Source organism: Falco naumanni, chromosome 17 (assembly GCF_017639655.2).
Source record: "Falco naumanni isolate bFalNau1 chromosome 17, bFalNau1.pat, whole genome shotgun sequence".
In the NCBI taxonomy this organism is placed as follows: domain Eukaryota; kingdom Metazoa; phylum Chordata; class Aves; order Falconiformes; family Falconidae; genus Falco; species Falco naumanni.
The window spans coordinates 3,142,377-3,154,767 of NC_054070.1; the positions used below are offsets into that span (position 1 = coordinate 3,142,377).

A 12,391-nucleotide genomic window follows, 5' to 3' on the forward strand; every position below is an offset into this window, starting at 1 on the left:
GGGCACCAGCTAACTTCTCCAACCCCAGCTAGCAGGTATCTCTCACGCCAGACCGCAGCGGCAGCAAATCCATATTTTTCCATTGGGAAGTCCAAGCAGAGAGGAGATTTTCCAGGCGAAGGGGAAGAGTAAGCAACAAGGGGGGGGGGGCCTGTGAGCCCCCTCCCCACCCCAAAGGGTTAAAAAATAAAGCTGGCAAAAGTGTGTCTGCGATAGGAAAAACACACGAGCTCCCAGGGAGAGCGCGCCGGCTGCTCCCGTTTCCCTTCCCGACATGCCCCGCTCCTGGGAAAGTGTAGGCTGTTTTCCATATATAACTGCAAACTGTTCCATGCAGTAAGAAGTCTAATTAAAGGGAGGGAGGGAGAGCGGGAGAGACACAGAAGACCGAAAGGCAATATTTATACGAGGGAAGCAAGCCTGCATCCCGGGCACCAAATTAGACCCTCGCAGAGCAAAGCCCGTGATATCATCGGCAGATCAAAACTGGGCAGAGCGGCGGCTTCGTAGAAGAGGCGAATCAGAGCCTGGAAAATACGTACCAATAAATACGAGAGAGCCAGATGGGCCAGGAGAGCACAGGGGGCGGGGGGGCAGGGGAAGGAAAAGCTAATCTGAGCCAGTTGCTGGGATAAGCCAGAATGCCATGGGAGGGTGCATATACACCCCCGGCCCCCCACAAGCCTCCTGGGGTCCCTATTCCCTGTCCCCCAACCACCCCGTGCATCCTGCAGCTGGAGAACCAGTTATTTAAGTAAATAGCAGGAATTTGCTTGAAAAATAAATACTGAAGTAAAGCTGCACAAGCAGGAAGAGGGCTGGGGGGATGTGAAATGCCAGGGAGCAGAGCGGCACGCTGGCACGCTGCAGGAGCCGGCTGCCGTGGCAGGTAGGGAGAGGCTGCAGGCAAAGGGGTACCCCCCCCATGCCAGAGGTGACCCACACAGCACCCAGGCCTCACCCCACTTCGACACGCCAGCCTTGGCTCTCCTACCCACCCACAGCTGCATCCCACTACCCTGATGCTTCGGGGGGACCCCGTCGCCCCGCATCTCCAGCCCCGATGCTTCGGGGGGACCCCCCCCATCACCCAGCATCTCCAGCCCCGATGCTTTGGGGGGACCCCATTGCCCAGCATCTCCGGCCAGGGCAGGAGGGGCGCAGGGGGAGGCACACACCCAATCTGCTCTTCAAAGCCTCTTTGTTAGAGCTGCATTTCCCACAAGCGCCAGCCACAGCCCCAAGGTAATCCACAGCCAGCTAACACATTCCCAGCGTTATTATGTCCTCTGCCCACACTAGGTGTCAATGCATTTTAAAACCGTTAACGTGCTTTAATTAAATGCCGATATATTTAAAAGTCACCCTACCTAGGCTGAGCCCTCACGGGGAGGCTGGCTTACCGCCCAGCCATGGGGTTTGCTGCATCGTTCAGTGCAGACAGCACCATCACCGACATCCTCACGGGCATCACATGCTCCACTCCCAACGGCAGCTGGGGACCAGCCCCTCTGCACCCCAAAACCAGACCTGACCCACCACCGTGCCACCCTGATCGGGCGATGGAGCCCCGATGTACTGAGCACCACCATTCCCAGCACTGCCTTGGCCTCGTCCCCACCTCCGCGCACACACACACCCTTGTGCCCCGGGCGCCCAGCACCGTCCTGACCTGCCATCCTGTTTATGCAGCGTCTCGAACCCCACGCGCTCCCTCCCTCTGCGCTTCAGGCAACGCCCCAGAGGCTTCCAGCTGCACCAGTAACCCAGAGAAACTGGGATATCCCTTTCCTCAAATGCCAGCATGAAGTCACTGGCAGGGCTCCCCACCTCCTGCATCCCTCCACATGGAATGGTGCCTTCCAGCCCCTTCGCCTTTGCCACTGCACACCTGCCTTGCGCCCATAAATCGCACCTCACAGTGCTGGGGGAGGGCAGCCTGCGGGTTGTACCCCCGAAAATAGCCCCTGCTGTTGAACCTGCAATGATACCAAGAGTCCCAAGCTTGGATGGAGCTCTGCTTCAGGCAGAGACACCTGCTGTAGAGCTGGGACAAGATGCAACGGGGACAAGGACACCCCACCACATGGGAGGGGTCACAACACCTGGCATCCCCACCCCAGTGAGCAATGCCTCCTGCTAGCGCAGGGCCAGCCTGAGCCCTGCCACCTCTGCCCAGCCTCCAAGCAAAAAGGAACAAACCAGCCCCGCATGGCACGGCCGAGCGCGGCACAGCCCCGGGGTCACCCGAGGTGACTGCCGGACACCAGCCACTTTGTGCTGGCCGGACCTGGAGGCGCAGGAGCTGTGGGAGGCTTTAAAACAGTTCCTGCCTATCACCAGCATTTATACAGGTGGGTATCTAAGCACCAGCGCTAATCTGGGGATAATAGCAGCTTTAGCAGCGATAGGGCAGAGATTACCACCGCAATCCGGGTGTTAGGGGCGTTTCTTTGGCAGTAAGCAGCGTGGCGGGCAGGCAGACGAGGCACAGTGATCTGCAAGGAACAAAGCGAGTGGCCGGCATCGCGACCCAGCTCCTGGCAGCTCCCCACTGACACCCAGCACCCAGCTGGTACCCGGGTAACAGGAGGTAGACGTGCTGGCCTGTGGCTGCGGGATGCGCTGCCTGGACCAGCTGGGAAAAATGGAAACCCCACCTAGTGCCTGGGGCTCTGCATGGACAGGATTCCCCCTCTTCCTCCTGGCCCAAGCATCCTACCCAGGATCACTCAGCATGCTGTAAACCCCTCCGCTCCCAAGGCTCTGGCTCCTCTTCTCTGCCCCCACATCTTCCCAGCCGCCTGCAATAGCAGGGTCCTTCATCATCCTCTTGCACCATCCTCTGACCCCAAGGGTCAGGAGCAGGTGAGTTTGCACAACCAGGGCATTGGGAATGCAAAAAAGCAAGTCTCACTGCTTGGTTGGGGGTCCCCCAGCACTGTTTGGGGTCCCCCAGCACCAACTGGGCTTGTTCTGCCCAGGGAGCACCCTGCTCCCATGCAGCCCCTCGGGGGGGACGCAGCCAGACAGGGTCTGAGGAGGCTGAGATTCAGGGAAGCCCCTCCCCTCTCTGCCTGCTTTTCTGGGTCCCTTCCTGGGGATGCTCTGCCCAAACTGATCACCTCCAGCGGGGACGGAGCACAGCAAGGTCTCGGGAGCAGAGAAACAGCGAGGCCAGTCTGCACAGGCAGCTGCGTCCGGAGGAGCGGGAGGAGGAAGGGAGGATCCATCATTGTCCTTTCCAAAGGGAAAAGGGACAGTCCCCTGAATGGAAGTGCCAGGCAGGGCAGGAAACACCTCCAGCCTCCTCGCTCCAGGCTGCATCTGCCCACAGAGAGCGGAGGACACCTGCACACAGCACAAATCCCCCCAGTGCTGCAGAAGCACCATCTGCAACATCTTGCAAGGATTTGATGCATTTCACGTTCAACTGCAGGAGTGAGAGGATCCCCCGGCTGCTGCCCTGCAGAGAAACACCCAGACACTGCGGGGAAGGGACGGGAAGGAGGATGAAGGGTCATTCCCACACCGAGCCCTGGCTAAGGCGGTGCGGGATGCCCAAGCTGGTGCCCAGTGAGGCAAAACCAGGCGCACAGAAGATGAGCACGTCCGCAGATGGCAGGCACAGACGGAGAGAGATGGAAAGAGTGGGAAAACAATGCTAAGAAGGGAAGCAACGAATAGAAAGGGATGAAAGGCAGCAGGTCAGGAGTTAGCACAACAGAATTTAGCAGTGGATATGGAGCCGGAGCACATTGCAGAAGGATTTTGGCTCACCAGAGCCTGGGCCATTGCTGCACCCAGGGGACCAGCTGCATCCAGCCCTTGAGTGTCTGCTGGGTACCAAACCAGCCACCTCTTCATTGCCCCCGGCTGAGCCTCCCCCCAAACAGGCACCTACTGAGCAACCTATGGCTCCAGCCTCCTCCCCCAGCTGGCAAAGCAGCCGTCTCCTCCGGGAGCCGCGATCGGCTGCATTTGGCACCCAGCACACGCCGAGTAATTCAAGCTGCCCCTGGGAAGAGCAGCCTGCGGATTTAATACTCCGCAGAGCAGACGGGTGCTTGCAAGGCCAGCTCCCGGGGGCACAGCGTATCCCTGGGGATGCTGAAGCAGGTAGTGGGATGAGGTTATACAGCTGGCTTTCCCCCCCTCCGTGGGGAGGCGAGTGGGTCTTGGCTGTTTGCTTTCTCCTTCCCCGGGAGATCTCCTCCTCGCTCGGGAAACACCCTCAGGTGCCCTGCAGCTCTCCGGGGAGGAAACGCTGCCCAAACACAGTCAGCTGTTTTGGTCCTTCCCTTCTTTTTTGGACAGTCCACTTGGGGTCAGATTTAAGAGCGATTCGTCACTTGGGAAATAACACCACTTCAGGCCTCCTCCCTCAAATAAACCTCAAAAGACATCATTTAGGCAAGCTTAATGTGGACAACTAAAAATAGCCGGCACTAGTCACACTGGAAAATGCAGGCTGTGGAGCTTCACACTTTCACAGCTCCAGCCAGGACACGGGGGTTTCTGGCTGTGGGGAGGGTCCCCCCGGCTCCACAGACACATTCCTGGGCGATGGGCACAGCCCTGCTCCCATGGGGCAGCGGGTGGGTCGAGAAGGATCCTTCAGGGATCCATCCCTGGCACCACCAGCACCCTGCACAGCTGCTCCGCTGAAAGTTTTGGGTCCCCGCACTTTCCCAGGCAGGATGCGGTGACTCACAGCCACGTCTGCACCAGGACACCCAGGAAAGCTCAGCCCTGCTTTCAGCTTCTCCACAGCCAAGCCAAGTTTCTGGTCCCGGCTCCCTGCAGCTGATTCACCCCCGCTTCCCCCAGCGTCCCCAGGCAAACGCAGCCAGGCCTCCCTGCCAGCTCTGCCCGCACACGGGATAAATCCCCTGCACTGAGTAATGCGGAGAGGCGGGTTGTTATTACAGCTTTCCTCCTGCTCTGCAGCAGCGGGGCTGTCACAAGCCGTGCGACCCTCGTGAGGCACAATTCAAGCCTTGCTACAGCCTGGCAGCCCATCCCACCCGCGGCTCACGCTCCTCCGCCGCCAGCCTGGCATCACCCAACAACCTCCAGCAGAGCCACAAAGCCAGCCCGCCCTCATTGCCCCGCAGTCCCCCCTCCTTGCACCAACCTCTCCCCGCTCCAGAGGCAGGAATAATATTTAACTCAGGTTCACGCTGGAGCATGACCTCCCTCCCAGCCTGGGTCACCCCCAGGCTGTCTCCATCGCAGAGGCCATGCTGGATCCCCGCTCCCGGCACGGCCACATGCCCATGGGAGAGCCCAGCGCCAGCACAACCCCCCCGGAGCGTGCAGCACACCGGGCTGGGAACCCCCGGGATGCTCGGCACCGCACGCTGCCGGCTGCCAGCTGCAGCGATATGTCACGGCAGGGTTTGTACGCAGCCGGCGCCGAGGCGGCTCTCCCGGCGCAGGGGACCAGCAGGTGGGCTGTACAGGTGCCGCGCTGATGTGGGAGCCTCACACAGCCACCGAGACACCCTGCCCTGAACTGCACAGCCAGCAGATCCCGCCAGGAGCCATCCTCCTGCCCTGAGAAACGGCTCGGCTCAGCCTGCAGAGCCAACAAGGTGGCGGGGGCTTCAGCCCCTGCGGAAAGGGCAGGAGACGGGAAGATGCTCGAGGACTGAACCATCTTACTCGTCCTCATGTCCCTGCAGCGACAGCCTGCGAGGTGTCACGAGCAAGAAAGCAGCTTTCCCAGTGGTGGTTAAAAAGCATCCATGCAGCCCCAGGTCTGCCGCAGCCGAGCGCTCGAGCAAGCCAGGGTTACTTTTAAGTAGCTGGTGAGAAGGTGGGAAGAGAGATGAAGAGCCGGAACGTCGCGATGCCGTGGCACTAAGCCTCTGGGAGGGCTGAAGCCAAGAGAGACGAAGCATCAGCATTTCCGAGCAGGAGCAAAGGGCGAGAAGAGAAAAGCCGAGGGCACGCCATGGGGCTGGCCAGGGCGATGGGCACCTCCCGGGCAAGCGAGGGGTGGAGAAGGGACAGTAAAGCTCTAGCTGCTGCAGCAGGGTCCTTAATTAGCATCTTGGGAAACGAGGCTGAAAATCAGACACCTTCTGTCCGAAATCTGAGCCCGGACCTGAAAATCTGATCACTGGATCCGATGCTCAAAGAGCAAAGGTCACGTCAAGTCCCAGGCAGGTCCCACAACCGTGGGGCAGGGCTGAGCCCCCCTGCCACCCACCCAGCTTCGCCCCCCGCCCACCCCCGGCCCCCCCGGTGGGAGCAGACGCAGCACCACGAAGGCCAGCAGCTTATTTTTAGCCTTGGGAAGGCAGAAGCCTGTGAGCAGCTCTCTCAGCTCTTGCCCTTGGCACAGGGCGCGCTGCTCATACTGCTGCCACTGCTGCAGCGAGTGCCTCAGGCCTCAGCCCACCCCGCTGCCCCCCAGGACCAGCCCGATCCCTCCCGGCATCGATCCTTTCTCTGCCCAGAGAGGAGGAGGAGGATGCTGGGATCAGCCCAGGAGCTGGCGGCTGCCGCGGCCCCACGGCCAAAGGATCCAGATTATTTACAGCTCCCTAACGGAGCGCGGCGAGTTCGGCAGAGCTGACCTTTCCGTGCCTGAGACAAAGAGATGTCACCGTCGTGGCGGTGCAGTCACTGCAGGATGGGCGATGCGGGGTCCTCTCCCACCAGCGGGGACGGAGCAGGGGGCCAGACCCTCGCAGGGGGGCTCAGGAGCAGGGAAGCGTCCAGGGCGACGGAAAGCGAAGTGCGCTGGGATCCCAGCCTGGGAAAAGGAGGGATCGGATTCCTCCCTCCCCGTCCCCGCTGGACAAACTCTTCCGGGTAGGGACTCCTACGCGCTGGCTCTGCCCAGCCACACCAGCAGCTCGCTGCTCCCTGCGGACCCCAGCTGCTTTAGCAGGGGGGAAATAGGGATATCGCTTCAAATAGAAAAAGGGGGGGACGGAGACGCGCCCCCGGCACCCCGGCGGCTGCAGCAGTGCTCGGCTCCTTTGGCTGTCGCCGCCTCGGCTCAGCCCAGCTGCCGACTCATCCCTGCCATGGAAGCGTAGAAGCAAAAGTTTCCCCATCAGCATAAACCACGGACAACTGGCCAAACCTTCGACTTGGCTTCTGCCGCCCTGGCGAGGAGTCCCCACACTGGGGACCCGCAGTTTCCCAGCTGGGGTGCCCACAGCGGGGGAGAGGGACGGGGGACTGACCCACTCCCTGCATTAGGGGACTGGTGTGTCCCCCCCAGACTCGCTGCAGACCCTCATGCTGTGGGGAGGGAAGGGCGTGCTGGGACGAGGAGTTCTCCAGCCCTTGGCACTGCCCAGCGGGTTGATCCTTCCCATGCCCCTTCCCTTGCTCCGACGTGAGTTAGCTGCAGGATTTTGGCAGAGGACCGTACACAGGGCCAGCGTCACAGCTGTGCGGGGCCCCCTCCCCAGCCTGCCCCCCCCCCCAGGTCCGTACTGGATGCGGTGATGCAGAAGCACAGACACCCCAGGGAGCCAGCCTGGGAGCACTCTGCATCCCCCCTCACGCCTGCGCCAGGGTCCCCACATCCCTCTCCATCTGCCAGGGCAGTGGTGGCCTGTCCACACCCTCGAGAGCGGGGCCAGCCCCTCGCTCTGCTGCCGAGGAGATGCTGGCAGAGGGATGCTCCTGGCCAGGACTCTCATGGCCCCAATTCCTGACCCCCCAGGGGCACATCACTCCGCGTCAGCTTCCCACGTTTAAATCCGAGACCCCTCCCAGAAGCTCACAAATGCAGGAGGACACCGAACCCATCTGTTACTCACAGAGAGCTCTCCCAGGATCTAAGTCACTTAATTACTGCCTTAAAAGAGTCACCATCCAGGTGGGTGACACGCCAGCGGGTTGTCATGTGCTCCGCACGTCTCAAGCATTTGCTTTCTTCCTTTCTCTATCCACGGTTAGCTTGCCTTTTTTTTTTTTTTCCCCCTTTCCTTTTTCTAATGAACAAATAGAGGGGCAGGTTTTATAAGTCCATGGAAACTCTATTATCCCTCTGCATTAAAGCCAAAAGCAACTAATTAAAACATCAAAGTCAGATGTTTCATTAGTTCGGCCTCAGAAAGCGCTGGCAGGAGGTGGCAGGGAACGTGGCTCCCACGGCCGGCTGCACCGAGGGACCCCAAGGCTGGACCCGCACCCCAAAACACGGTCCTTGTCTCAGTGTCACTGGGAAACCCAGCGGGGAGGCTCTGGGCTGGCCACCACTGGGCAGAGTGCTGTCACCTCCCTGCCCCTCTTCTCCAGCTGGTCACTGCTCATGGCAGGAGGCCTTTGCATTCACCGGTTTTGAGAACAGGGAGGCTGCTGCCCTTCTCCCCATCCAAGCTGCTTCCCCCAGGAGCATCCCCACGGAACGGGTCCTTACGCCCTTCCAGGCACAGAACAAGGCCAAGCGCGACACGTTCAAATTCTCAGCTCACCCACACCGATTTATTTCCTCTGCGCACCAGATCTCCACCTGTACGACAGAAAGGACATCGCTGCCTCCATCCACCCTGACCAGGAGGGCTCCAGGCAGCCAACAGGCATCAGACAACATCCCTCACCCTGCCTGGATCCACTTCCAGAAGTCCCCAGCGAGACTCAGGATTTGGGGAACACCAAGGACGCGGCACCTCTTGGTGCCGCAGCGGCCAGCTCCCCATCTAAGGATCTGCATCCCATCGCCATGGTCACACCGAGCATCATCGCATCCCTCCCCGGGCTCCCACTCCCCACACCTGGTCGTTGGCACAGCGAGCGCATCTCTTGCGGGCAAAGCGGGGTCCCCACCCCGTGGCTCACTGGGGGGTTAACGCAGGTTTTCCTTCAGCTCCTTTGCCAAGCCGAGAAGCCTTCCCCAGTGGGGAGGGGCCCTGGGTGAGGAGGAAGCCAGAGCAGCAGCCAGCCCTTCCTCGGGCCCTGCTGCGGGGAGCAGCAGACCCAGGGAGCAGCAGCAAACAGGACTCAGCAGCAAGTCCCTGCTGCAGAGCTGCTGCTCAGCACCAGGCTCCTCACGTCCCCCAGACCCCTGTGGGCTCCTGCCAGTGTTGTTGCAACAGGCATGTGCAACCACTGCGGGCAAAGTCCGCTTGTGGCCTAGCAGGGGTGTTGGGGGAAAAAAAAAAAAAATAAAAGGAAAAAAGGGAAAAAAAACCCCAAACCCAAGAGAGGAGCAGAGAGCGTGCAAGGACCCCGCAGCCCCTGCGAGGTGCAGGCAGGGAAGGAGCAGGCTCATCTCCCAGCACAGGCAGGCCTTGGGGAAGAGGGGGAACTCCAGGCACAGCTCCACCCCGGCGCTTTCTGCTGCAAAACAATAGTGGAGAGGAGTAGCAGTCCCTCCCTGCTCTTACTCACCCTGCCCAAAGACCTGTGCCACCCCACGGTTCATCCCTCCTCGCCCCAGCCTCTGCCTGGTGCTGCCCCGGGGGGCTCCAGCACGGTGGGTCCCAGCTCGTGGGGCGCAAGGTTTGGTGACGCTCCAGCCGGCAGCAGCACACGCTAACGGTAAGAGATCCTCGGCACGGTAAGAGATCCTCGGCACGCAGAGCGATGCGAGAGCTGGACCCATGGCATGCGAGCAGGGGATTCTCTCCGTCACCATCTCAACCGAAAAAAACCCACCAGCCAGCACCCCAATTCGCGCTCTCAAGCCTCTCTACCTGCAGCGCTCTCACCACCTCCCCATGCCAGCCAGCCCCGCTCCTGCCAAGGCTTTGTGGAGGTCCCTGCGCGTCCCCTCGCACGAAGCCGCTCCCAGGGCAGCACCCACAGCCCTGCCGCTGGCGAGGGTGGGACGAGGAGACAGCCTGCACCCCGAGGGGCCGGGCTCCGGGGGTATAGGGAAGCGGGAGGTATGGAGAAGCTGTGCCTCGAAGCCCTGGGTGCTGCCCAGCGATGCTGGCACCGTAGTGCCGTCCCGGCATGGGCACCCGCTCCACTGCGCCCGGGCAGCACCCACCTCGGCGCGGGGCAGAAACCCCCCGTACCCGACTCAACGCTCCCAACAGGCTTTGGGCAACTGAAGGGCACGTAGGTTTTTGGGAGGCCTCCAAGACCACCCAGCTCCCTCCATCCAGCCTGGGAGAGCCCAGCAGCCACCCCTGACCCCACCACCCAGCCCACGCCATCCCAAGGGAACGGGTGGGATGTCCTAAGGGGGGTCACCCAAGGGTGCAGCCTGCAGGACACTGGCGGAGCTGGGAAGGGAACCCCATGCCGCTGCGGGGTGGGGCTGGCAGAGCACGGGGGCGTCAGCTTCTCTCTCGCTCATGATTAAATAATTTAGGTGCGTTTCAGTGCTCAAGGAAGCGAAAGATTGAGGGCACTGTCTGGAGCCAGGCGAAGCGCAGGCAGCCGGCACAGACCCTGCCTGCCGGAGCAGCCGACAGCAGAAGCATCGCGCCGATTTGGGGTGGGGGCACAGAACAGTGCCTCCCCCCAACCTCAGGACAGGTCTGGACACCCCCTGGGTAGTTCTTGAGCACTCACCTCCCACCCCACCCTGGGTCCTGGCCGGGCTGCCAGTCCACGGGCAGAAACAGGCTGCACTGGTTTGAGATTTGCAATCCAAACCCCCACCCAACCTCAGGTCTCCAGAGATAAGAGCACAATAACCTATTGTCCCTCCTCCACTCCCTCCCCTCTCAAGATCTCCACTTGCCTCTGGCCAAGCAGGGAGGGACCACCCAGCTCCGCACCCCCGCAACGGCCGGGGGCTCGCCGGGTCCCCACCAGGGGCACGACCCCAGCGCCAGGCAGCGGATGCTCGGGAGCCAGGGCTGGGATGCAGGGAGAGCGCTGGAGGCAGAGGCAGGAGGCGGAAGAGGCTCCTGCCTGCTGCCCATGTGGGCCACAGCCTGCCTGGGTTTATTATTTCCAACCCCCCCCCTTTTTTAATTTTTTTTTTTTTAAATTTCCCCACCCCACAACCCACTCCTCCTGGCTGTGGGTTTGGTGCAGGCTGGAGGGGGACGTGCCTGGTCCTGGCGTGGGCAAACACCAGGCAGCCCCCCTCCCCCCTCCCCAGACACACTCCCCGCGGTGCCAGCGCTCTGCCATCCCACCCTCCATCCCTCCCCACGATCCCACCCTCCATCCCTCCCTCCCCGGGGTACCCCACTCCAGGCGCATCCCACCCGGCTGCTTGCAGGGAGCAGCACCCCCTCCTGCCCTACGGATGGGGGGGGGGGGGGGGAAAAATCACCCACGCAGCACCTTCCCCCTCTCTGTCCTTGGGCTGCCGCAAGGCCCCCCCCCCACCCCCCACCCCGCCTGCCTGCGCTACCTCTGCCCTTCCCTCCGGCACCAGTGCCAAGCTGCAGCGTGGCCTGGGATGGATGGAGGCATCGGCCAGACCCACAGGGGCCGCATCCTGCCCCCCCCACCCCCAGCCTCCCTGCAATGCCACACCACGCTGCCCCACAACACGCGTGACCGAGACCCCCACGCCCCCCCTCAAGGACAGGCAACAAGTTGCAGGATACGGCTGGAAAGGCTTCCCACCCACCCCACCCCCCAAGATGCTGGGGGGGGGGAGGGGTTGCACGGCTGGCAGACCCCCACCGATAAAAGCGGAGGGACTGTGGGCATCCCATCCCGCTGCAGTGAGCGGCAGCAGGGTGGGGGTACGCCATGCCAACCCCCCCCCCCCGCCAGTCCCACCTGCTGCACCTAGGTGTAGCACCCCAGTGCTGCATACTGGGAGGGACTGGGGGGGGGGGGGGGAAGCACCGCTCCCACCGCCCCACCCGCGGGTGGGGCGGTGGGAGCGGTGCTTCCCCCCCCCATGCACTCAAAATCCGAGAAGCACCCACGGGACCCCCACCCCACTCCCACCCGCTCCCCCCCCCCCCCCCCCCGCACTCACCGGCTCAGCCCCCTCGGCGCCCGGCTGGCGGCGGAGCCCCCGCGGCTGGCCATGGGATGCGGGGGGGGCGCGGAGGAGCGGTCCCGGAGCTAGCGGGAGAAAATGCTTGTCATGGCAACCCGTGCCGTGCCGAGCCGTGCGGAGCCCAGCCGAGGAGGGCTCGCCCCAACCCGCCGGGGGAGGGGCTCTCTTAAGGTGGCGGCCCGCCCCGTCGGCTGCTTAAGGGGGACGGGAGGGAGCGGGAGGAGTGCGTGCACCCCCCCCGGGCAGAACCGTGTGTGCACCCCCGGGCAGTGTGGAGACCCCCCCGGGCAATGTGGAGAGCCCCCCAGGCAATATTGGGACCCCCCGGGCAGGACCATGTGCGCACCCCCAAGCAGCGTGGGGAGACCCCCTGGCAGCACTGTGTGTGCACCTCCCAAGCAACGTGCGGACCCCCCCCGGGCAGGGCCATGTGTGCACCCCCAGGCAGTGTGGAGACCCCCCGGGCAACACGGGGACCCCCCAGGCAGCACT

General features: G+C 62.5%; 1 protein-coding gene across 5 annotated transcripts in view; it reads right to left on the reverse strand.

Annotated features, from left to right (window-relative positions):
* ATP2B4 (ATPase plasma membrane Ca2+ transporting 4) overlaps positions 1–12,024 on the reverse strand; it is a 50,865-nt gene extending 38,841 nt beyond the window's left edge. For 4 of the 5 annotated variants that reach the window (XM_040616506.1, XM_040616512.1, XM_040616510.1 and 1 more), the window contains exon 1: positions 11,876–12,024. The gene's annotated coding sequence lies outside the window, so the exon portion shown is untranslated. Of the gene's footprint in view, positions 1–6,587; positions 6,755–11,875 lie in introns of those variants that run through there. The other variant, XM_040616507.1, reaches the window with a different exon arrangement.
* Between the last annotated feature and the right edge of the window lie 367 nt (positions 12,025–12,391).